The sequence below is a fragment of the Sinocyclocheilus anshuiensis genome, unplaced genomic scaffold (genome assembly GCF_001515605.1).
Source record: "Sinocyclocheilus anshuiensis isolate Anshui unplaced genomic scaffold, SAMN03320099.WGS_v1.1 scaffold130, whole genome shotgun sequence".
Lineage (NCBI taxonomy): Eukaryota > Metazoa > Chordata > Actinopteri > Cypriniformes > Cyprinidae > Sinocyclocheilus > Sinocyclocheilus anshuiensis.
The window spans coordinates 3,500,594-3,511,718 of NW_015544207.1; positions in this window are offsets into that span (position 1 = coordinate 3,500,594).

The following is an 11,125-nucleotide window of genomic DNA, read 5'->3' on the forward strand; positions in this document are numbered from 1 at the left end:
ATGCTGTTCTGTGTCAGCTGCATCACGCCGGATCTGTTTCCTACGTTGTTGTGATTTGATCTGAACGAAAACAACATATCGGTGTGACGCAGCTGACACAGAACAGCATACTGTAACGGAAACACCTGCCTCACCAGCCGAATCAGCCTCCTACACCCGCTCACAATCACCTGATTACTGATCACGGACACCTGCACCCACTTACCACACCAGTCAAATACACACTCACCTCAGTCACTCGTCGGCTGGTCTCAAGGTTACAAGCATCTCTGCACGGGTTCCTTGCCTCCCGATCTGCCTGTCAAGCCTCGGATTCCTCAGTTCTTGGCCGAAGGACCAAAGTGCCGACCCCACAGTCGTGTTCTATGCTTCCATTAATCCCTACATTTGACCCTTTTCTGTTGGAAGCTACTCCTAAATTCCTTTTTAATAAACTCTCTGACTTCCGTTAACCTGTCTGTTTGCCTCTTTTTCCCGGATGTGACAGAAGACCAGCCCCTCAAAATTAAACGGATTACAACACGGACTCATGGATTCTCGGAGCACATCCTCACCGGAACCCTTACCCATCCGGACTGTCACCGCCTCCCCACACACCTGTCCCATGGCCCGGCCAGCAAGCTTTTCGGGTGAGGCAGCCTTCTGCAGCGGGTTTTTGCTGCAATGTTCCCTTTACCTGGAGATGCAACCACACCTGTTTGTGACCGAGAGGGCCAAGGTGTCGTTCATTATCTTGTTGCTGTCTGGAAGAGCCTTGCAGTGGGCCCAAGCCTTGTGGAATTCACAGAGCCCGTGGATTCACTCACTGGATGGCTTTGTGAAACACTTCCGGGAGGTATTCGGCCAATCGACCACGGAGGTCACAGTGCATGAGGAGCTCTTTCAACTGCGGCAAGCCGAGTTATCCATCCACGGGTATGTGCTGCGCTTCCGCACTCTCGCCGCCAGCAGCGGCTGGAACGAGGCCGCCCTGCTCTCGGTGTTCCGGCGAGGCCTCAACCCGGGCTTACGCCAACAGATGGCCATCTATGATGACACCGTGGGCCTCGACAGTTTCCTCCAGAAGGCGGTTCGCATCTCCCAGCACCTAACCGCGTGCCATATGGAAGCGAGACCCGCTGCCGCTGCCTCACCCAGCCTCTCCGCTCCAGCACCAGAGCCCATGATCACGGATAGCTACCACCTATCGTCCACGGAACGATCTCGGAGACTCACCCGTGGCCTATGTCTCTACTGTGGATCCCATGAGCACCAGCTCCGCACCTGTCCCATTCGTCCACCACGCCCAGCGGTGAGTACTATCCAGATCACTCCTGATGTGTCTTGCATGCCTCATATAAATGCTCTTCTAATTTATCACACCCAATCCTTTCCAGTCAAAATCCTCGTGGACTCCGGAGCGTCGGGGAATTTCATCTCCCGGTGATGAAATTCTCGCCGGGTTACAAATTCTCCGCTGCAAAAATACCACGACCTACCAGATCACCACTGTCCAGGGAAAGCCGCTGGGCAAGTCACCTTCCGTCTTCATGTCTCCTATTCAGTGGGCACTCACCGACTAGATCCGTGCCGCCACTCTCACCGAACCCGCTCCGCCGGGAGGTCCAGAGGGGAAGAACTATGTCCCATCCACACCGCCAGCAGTGGCTGGAACAAGGCCGCCCTGCTCTCGGTTTTCCGCCGAGGCCTCAACCCGGGTTTACGCCAACAGATGGCCATCTACGATGACACCGTGGGGCTCGACAGCTTCCTCCAAAAAGCGGTTCGCATCTCCCAGCACCTAACCGCGTGCCATAGAGAATCGATACCCGCTGCCTTACGTCCAGCTGATATTCTCCAAAATGGCACTACAGGATGATGCGGAGACGAATTGTTGAATAAAGTCGTTATTTCTTTTTCTTTTGTGCACAAAAAGTATTCTCGTAGTTTCGTAAAATTACGGATGAACCCCTGATGTCACATGGATTATTTTACCGATGTCCTTAGTACATTTCTGGACTTGAGAACATTTCAGTTGTATTTGTCAAAGTATTTAGCATCAAATATTAGTAAAAATAATAATTTTTACGATAGAGCCGTATATTGCTGAACCTGAGTCAGAAGAAACGGAAACAACGCAACCACAAAGATCGCAAGTCTGTTTCAGTGTTTTGGCTTGCTTAATTGCTTAATTAATGTTTTTATTGCAGAGTAACCTCTCATATGTGTAAATATCAAGAATATTTAGATTCTCCATTTCATGGACTTTGAGAAGCACCTTTTAGAAACAGCATTACAAAAACATAAAAATAACAAGCGCATGAGCACTGAGCTGTCGGAAAGCGATCGATTGGACAGGATGAACTCTGATAACTGGAGGCATAGTTCAGTCACATCACACATTTTGCCGCTGATAAGTGACATCTGGACTTCCGCATGCTTGAAAAGCAGCAGCTGGTATCAACCAAGGAAAAAACAAAACAGTGTTTTCCCTGTAAGTGCATACCTATCACAGATTCAGGCCGTTTCTTTGGTGCTCGCTGTGAGAAACACATCAGAATGCTACTAAAGGTGTGTCACTAACTAAAATAGGTCACAATGAAAGCGTTTCCGATCTTTTCCGTGAAGTCCGTGATGTAATGGTGACCTACAAAAAACAGACTTGTTTAACTTGGGGCCCTCAATGAGCTGCATGTTCCCTTTAGACGTCCACTGGCCTGCGAGCTCACACTGTCAAAGATTTCTGCTGCTTTTCTTCACTTTATTTAGTTTTGCTCCGTGGTCCTGCCAGAATTGGGTGGGGAAATGGGTTCTCCATATACTCCCAATCTGCAAGACAGTTCGATGATGATATAAGAACATGTGACCAATCGCAGCCTCTCTCTTTGTTCTTTTTTTCATGAAACTGAGTTAGCTGGACAAAGGTGTTGTTGAAGACGCTCTGATCGCCAACTGTTGTTTTAGTACTGGAAGAGTTGTGATTTAGACTAGTGGAGCTCTTTGTCAACTCCTGTCATCTTTATCCATGTTGTCTTGAAGCAGAAGTCTTCACATCTTAACCAACTGTGCAACACAATAGAGGGAATTAGCAAAAAATTTAATTGCGTTTTCCTTGTGTTCCTGTCATTAATTAGTTAATTTGCACACCTGTCTTGCCTTTTAGTCGATTACCCTGTCTATTTCAAGCCCTCTGTATCTTTAGTTGGTGTTCGGACTCGTCGCTACCTACCTTGTTTGCTTCTAGTTATTAAATGTGTTTTGAGATTGATTATCTTCATGTCGTGCATGCTCTCTCCACACATGCCATGACAAATATTATGAAATAATATTACAATTCACAATATTCTGTTTTCTATGTGAATATATAGTAGAATGTAATTTATTCCTGTGATCAAGGCTGAATTTTCAGCATCATTACTTCAGTCTTCAGTGTCACATGATCCTTCAGAAATCATTCTGATATGCTGATCTGCTGCTCAAGAAACATTTCTGATTATTATCAATGGTGAAAACTATGGAAGCCCGTTTCCGCCACTGAATAAAAAATAAAAGAGGTAATTGCGACTTTTTATCTCACAATTCTAACTTTTTTTCTCAGAATCGCAATTGCGAGTTAAAAAGTCATAATTGAGAGATATAAACTTGCAATTCTGAGATATAAACTCGCAATTGCGAGACATAAAGTCGCAATTCTGAGAAATAAAGTCAGAACTGCGAGATACAAACTCACAATTCTGACTTTTTTTCTCGCAACTGCGAGTTATAAAGTCAGAATTGTGAGATATTAACTCGCAATTCTGAGAACATATCAGTCTTTTTTCCTCCCTCAAAATTGGACTTTAACTCGCAATTGTGAGTTTATATCTCGCAATTCTGACTTTATAGCTCGCAATTGTGAGTTTATATAACGCAATTCTGAGAAAAAAAGTCAGAATTCTGACTTTATATCTTGCAATTCTGACTTTATATCTTGCAATTCTGACTTTATATCTTGCAATTCTGACTTTATATCTTGCAATTCTGACTTTATATCTTGCAATTCTGACTTTATATCTTGCAATTCTGACTTTATATCTTGCAATTCTGACTTTATATCTTGCAATTCTGACTTTATATCTTGCAATTCTGACTTTATATCTTGCAATTCTGACTTTATATCTTGCAATTCTGACTTTATATCTTGCAATTCTGACTTTATATCTTGCAATTCTGACTTTATATCTTGCAATTCTGACTTTATATCTTGCAATTCTGACTTTATATCTTGCAATTCTGACTTTATATCTTGCAATTCTGACTTTATATCTTGCAATTCTGACTTTATATCTCGCAATTCTGACTTTATAGCTCGCAATTGCGAGTTTATATCACGCAATTCTGAGAAATAAAGTCAGAACTGCGAGATATAAACTCACAATTCTGACTTTATAGCTCGCGATTCTGACTTTATAGCTCGCAATTCTGACTTTATATCTCGCAAATCTGACTTTATAGCTCGTGATTCTGATTTTATAGCACGCAATTCTGAGAAAAAAAGTCAGAATTCTGACTTTATATCTCACAATTCTGACTTTATATCTCGCAATTCTGACTTTATAGCTCGCAATTCTGACTTTATAGCTCGCAATTGCGAGTTTATATCACGCAATTCTGAGAAAAAAAGTCAGAATTCTGACTTTATATCTCACAATTCTGACTTTATATCTCGCAATTCTGACTTTATAGCTCGCAATTCTGACTTTATAGCTCGCAATTGCGAGTTTATATCACGCAATTCTGAGAAAAAAAGTCAGAATTCTGACTTTATATCTCACAATTCTGACTTTATATCTCGCAATTCTGACTTTATAGCTCGCAATTCTGACTTTATAGCTCGCAATTGCGAGTTTATATCACGCAATTCTGAGAAAAAAAGTCAGAATTCTGACTTTATATCTCACAATTCTGACTTTATATCTCGCAATTCTGACTTTATAGCTCGCAATTCTGACTTTATAGCTCGCAATTGCGAGTTTATATCACGCAATTCTGAGAAAAAAAGTCAGAATTCTGACTTTATATCTCACAATTCTGACTTTATATCTCGCAATTCTGACTTTATAGCTCGCAATTCTGACTTTATAGCTCGCAATTGCGAGTTTATATCACGCAATTCTGAGAAAAAAAGTCAGAATTCTGACTTTATATCTCACAATTCTGACTTTATATCTCGCAATTCTGACTTTATAGCTCGCAATTCTGACTTTATAGCTCGCAATTGTGAGTTTATATCACACAATTCTGTGAAAAAAATTCCGAATTGTGAGATTAAAGTCGCAATTACCCTTTTTTTTTTTCAGTGGCGGAAACGGGCTTCCGTAGAAAACAGTTGAGCTGCTTCATTTTTATTTTTATTTAGTTTTTTGGAAACTGATACATTTCTTTCAGGATTTTTTTCAGGATTTATTTGAAATAAAAATATTTTGTAACATTATACTGTAAATGTCTATACTGTCACTTTTGATCAATTTCTAATTTCTTACAAAAATCTTACTGATCACAATCTTTTAAAGGGTAGCGTAATTACCTTATTTTGATTCTAGATACATTTGGGGATTTAGTGCGAATAAATCTTTTCATGATTATTACAGTTTTTTTTTACAGTGATTAATTAGTAACTCCTTGGATCAAAAGTTCATCGTACTGAACACACATTTATTTAGCTAATCAGAATATCGTGTCCAGCAGCACTAACTCCTTTAGGGAGGATGTTTCCCTGATGGTCAGTCATGTTGGAAATAGTTGAAACGGAGCCCAGCTGAGCATCTGCACCAGCATCTCTGTCCTCCCCTGAGAGACGGCCGAGCATCTGTTTGTGTCTCTCTCATTGTGCCTGTGTGTTTGGTTGAAGGATTACGTTACAGTTGTGCTAGATCTGCCATTCAACAGAACTGAGTCAGTTGCTTGTCAAAACTGCTCCAAAAACCGGACCACACAGACAGAGAGGCGGCTACGGTCTTGATATTTCACCCCTTCTTCTTGCTGCTATATGCATTTGCATCTTTGCATCCCCTACAAAGTTATACCTTGGTGAACATTTTCACCACAATCTGATAGTTACTACAGAATTTAGGTTTTTTACATATTCTGAAGAAAATGTGAGTGTTGCGTGCCTGTGGTAACCTGTAACCCGACAGGCTTGAGAGGCAGCCTTCCTGTATTTTTCCAGACCCTGTGGTTACCATGGTAAATGTGTATAAGGGATGTAGTCTCTCTCTCCGATGTTGTGTATGCATTGTATTGTTTTCTTCTATTCCTGACTGTCTGTCCATCTCTGTCCTCTCATTGTTGAACATGCTCGGATGAATTGTCGGAAAAGGAAGCATCTGATTATATACAAACAAAACAAAATGGGTATAAAATTGTTGGTCGTAGGATGTTCATCGACCCAGAAAAAGCCCTGGTATTGTTTGCATGCTGCTGCACTATTTTAACCTCTTGGCTGTGTGCCTAAAATGGACAGCGCTTGATCTGTGCATATATTCCTGATTTAGATAAAAGACACTAAAGAAAGCAGTTACAAATAGAGGACTCGTAATTTAGTGGGAAGTGACAATTTGAAGTTAAAATGATGGATAGATTTCTTACAAACATGCAGCTTTTCTCTTCACAAGACATTAATTGATGGACTGGAGTGGTGTGGATTACTTGTGGATTATTCTGATTATGTTTCACAAAAATGTACAGTAAAGGTCCAACTTGAGGGCGTGTAAATGGCAGAATTGCTTCTTGGATGTACTATTCTATTAAATGGGTCATTATGGTTTTGGTTTGGTTGGAATCTTTTAAATGCATTTGTCAACAGTGAGTTTAGGAAACATGACCCAGATTTGAATTGTTTGGGATAGTTAGAAACAATTAGCACAAATGTAAAACATACAAGTATTTTCCAGTTTGAAACCTCAGAAATGTGGCCTAGTGGTTAGTACATGTGCTTCAGACACATTGAGCTATGCGTGGTGCTAATGCAGGCGCTACAGGTTCAAATCCATGCAATGACATATCTGATCCTATTCTACATTTCCTCTTTTCCTTGATTTTCCATTGATTTCTCCACACTCACTGCTAATAATATAGCAAAAACGTCTAAAATGTAAAAGCAGGGAAAAGTCTTGCCTGCAATATGATTTGCTTCAGGACATCAGATGCGTTTAGAGGATAACCTAATTGCAAATATAATTAAATATGACATAAAAATGTGTTATGTAATGGGAAAAGGTTTGTTAGATTTGTAGACGTGATTTCGGACTGTGATAAGGATGTTTTCATTGATCTAACTGCGTAACACTGTGATCAATGCAGTGTGTATGATATCAGTGAGTATCATAACAGCGACTCTCTCTCTAATACACTTAGAGGAAGCATTTAAAGAATGACCCCATCAAAGTGTGTGTGGGTGTGTGTGTGTGTGTGTGTGTGTGTGTGTGTGTGTGTCATCCTTCTGTGATTTCATGTGAGATACACACATGCATGTCATTTTAATGATAACCACATTCTCTCTGCTCGCCATGCCATTCATAATGACGCATGTTGTTGTTTTCAATGACCGAAATGAAACTCATATGCTTTCTGAGGCCCCCCTTGCATTTAGACAATATTTAACAGCTGTGGCTTCAGATAAACCCTCTTTTTGAAAGTCCTCATGGGCTTGTGTGTGTTGACATGACTATTAATCATGTTATTACAATGTAATAAATGCACTTATAACAACAAGTAGAAGAATTCTGTCTATATAACAATAATGATAGAATAACTGTCATAAAACCTGCCAATCAGTGCTACAAGATGAATGTGATGGAATACCTCTAGATTTATATTATAGTAAGATGCATATTTCATCAAAAAATTCACACTTGTCTCTGTGACTGTCTGTGAATGATGTTTGTGTCAGCTATAACAACATTTGTTATTAAAAGCAGGAATATTTGAATTATTAAAAGCTATAGGAAAATCTAAATCTAAATATGTAATCTTTTTCATATTTATTTAAAAAGAAAATAACAATCTTTGTATCTGCAACCTGCAACAATTCTAGATTATAAAGTAGAAGTTATCAGAATCAGAATCAGAATCAGAATTAGCTTTATTCGCCAGGTGTGCAAACACACGAGGAATTTGTTGTGGTTTTTTAAGGTGCTCCTGGTACATACATACATGCATACATACATACATACATACATACACATCTGACATGAGAACAGAAAAAACAAAACAAAAAAACATTTGAATAGTAAAACTTAACAATAAATGTGTATGAATCCGGAACAGTAGATGTATGTACAGATTTGTGCATCATTTACTCTATATAGAACTGTATAAATAAAGAGATATGCATATGTATTTACATAATACTTGAGAAAGAGGCAATAATTAAGGATGTAGAATGAATTACGGAAATTAATTACAGAACACAGGTAATGATTCATATGTTAGCGGTTTAAGCTGGAGATGGCATGGGGGAAAAACTGTTTTTATGCCTAGATGTTCTAGTGCACAGAGATCTGAGGAGTCGTAGTTCGTCTGATTTATTTGCTAGGGAGCGGAGATTCGCCAGATGAATGCTCGGCAGCGGAGTCCTAAAACCGCGCTGTCGGAATTTCACAAGCGCGCCGGCGCGTTTCCCTCGCTTGCGTCGCCTGGAGCGCTTGTATAGGAACGCAGCTCCTCCGACTAAAATGTCCAGTAAAAACATCTGAATGCTCAAATGTCGGCAGAAAGTTATTTGGTGTGCTATTTCTGATGTCCAGGAGTTCGTTCCTAGTAAAGCTGATCGGGAAAAAATTGCTTAAGACAGGACAAACAAACAAAAAAAGTACAAGTACCAAGTAGCGACAAACCATGGCTGCCATCCGCGGCGCCATCTTGGATCTCAAGTCTGTCAAGTCTATGTGAAAATCTAGGTTAGCTAGGCTAAATAAGTAAAACACATTACAGTTATATTTCATGTTATTAGCTTAATCATGGAAATTAAACATAAAGGTTCACATGGCATTCATTAGTAAAATCTCAAATATGGCAGAACTTTAAAAACCTCGCAAGATTAACTTTGCATTACAGTGATACATTTTCCAATCATGTTTTTTTATTTTTCTTTTCCAGCTCTGTGAAAGCATCAGTTGAGTCCCAATGTCTTCACTCTAGAAATTGAATTAAGAACGGTGAAATTTGTCCCGATGTGTGAGCAATCAGACCTAATAATGAAGTATTTTGTAGTGTAATGCTCTGACCCAAAGACCTCATTACAGGGAAGTTAGGTTTTATTGTTATTGTGTGTGTGTGTGTGTGTGTGTGTGTGTGTGTGTGAGAGAGAGAGAGAGAGAGAGAGAGTGTGAGTGTGAGTGTGTGTGTACAGGAACACACAGATACAAAGAAGTGAACAGACAGACATGCAAATTCATTGTGGTTAAAATTTCTCTCATATATAGCTCACATCTCGTTTTGTGAACTAATTCCAACCAACATGAACTGAGCTAAATTTGTTCTAAACAAGAAGTGTTTGCAGGACCAAAGACCTATTGACACCAAATCTAATGAGATTAAATTAAACACAAGTACATTTGCAGTTTTTGCACACAAAAAAAAAAAAAAACCTCATACTGCAGTTTGATGTCAAAATGACATCTCTGTAATTAAAAAAGAAAAATGGAGAAGATATTTGAAGGAATTGTTTGCCATGAAAAGCAAACTGAATATGTCACAAAATGGACAATATTTGGCACTTATGTGTCAAAACTTGTCTGCGGATGTGTGTGTGAATTTGTTCAGCTGCATGGTAATATAGCTGCATATCATTAGTGCTTAACATGGTAATGATATACTTAAAATGTAGTTTAAATTTACATTAAATGCAATTTGTTGAACTTATGAGTAGTTTTTGACACACTCACTGAAGTAAGACTTAAGTAGGCTACATCTTTATGTGTAATTTACATAATTACTTCTGTTGTATTTGGAGTATGGTTAAAGTGTATTGCTGAATGAATGTACTGACAAGCATTATGATAAACTCAAATTTAAGGTAAATTCTATTGAAATGTGTATGTCATGTATTTAAATAAACTTTTATTTGTCATTTTTTATTTGTAATGATGAAGTTGCAGTTTAGTACACCTAAAATATCGGTTATTTATTTTAAATGTAATATTGAAAAACACACTACAGTTAAAATTATAATTTACATATACTTTGCAAATGATACCTGAAATGTGCTTTAGTATATTAGTCAACACATAAGTGTACTTCTTTAAAGCACAAGAAAAAAACAGCCACAGGGCATCTAATACATCGTTAATTCCCCCTTATGTTGTTCCAAACCTGCATATGATTTAGTTTTTTCAATGGAATTAAAAATAATTTTTGAAGAAACTCCACTCAGCTCTTTTCCATGCAATGACAGTTTATAGTGGCAATGACCAGAAACACCATAAGTATAATAAAGTAGGATGACGCATTACATTCACACACCTTATGAAGTGAAATAGTGCTGAAATTGAAATAATTTTCAGTGAATTTTCCTCGTCACTTCAGTACAAATACAAAATATTAGTGAATCTAGAAGTCAAATATGTCTGGATGTGTCAGTTTTCCCCCCTATAAGCACAATTATGAATGAGAATTAAGCGCTTCAACTGTTAATAATGTTCCTCAAAACTTTTTTGTTCCACAAAATAAATAACAGTCACAGGTTTGGAAGAACATAAGGATGAGTGTTTACTGTTTTGCATTATATTACACACTATTTTTGCTATTGACACATTCTGTATTGTTAAAAGGGCTATATAAATAAAGCTGACTTGACTTAAAAAAAACAGGAGAGATAAAAAAAAAAAAAAAGTGAATTTTCTTTTAAAGGGGTCATATGATGCGATTTCAATTTTTCCTTTCTCTTTGGAGTGTTACAAGCTCTTGGTGCATAAAGAAGATCTGTAAAGTTGCAAAGACTAAAGTCTCAAATCCAAAGAGATATTCTTTATAAAAGTTAAGAGTCAGCCACACCTACCTAAAACGGCTCGTTCTAAAATGCCCCGCACATGTCTACGTCATGATGTGGGAAGATTTGCATAATGCCGCCCAAATGTTCACGCAAAGAAAGAAGGCGTAACTTTTA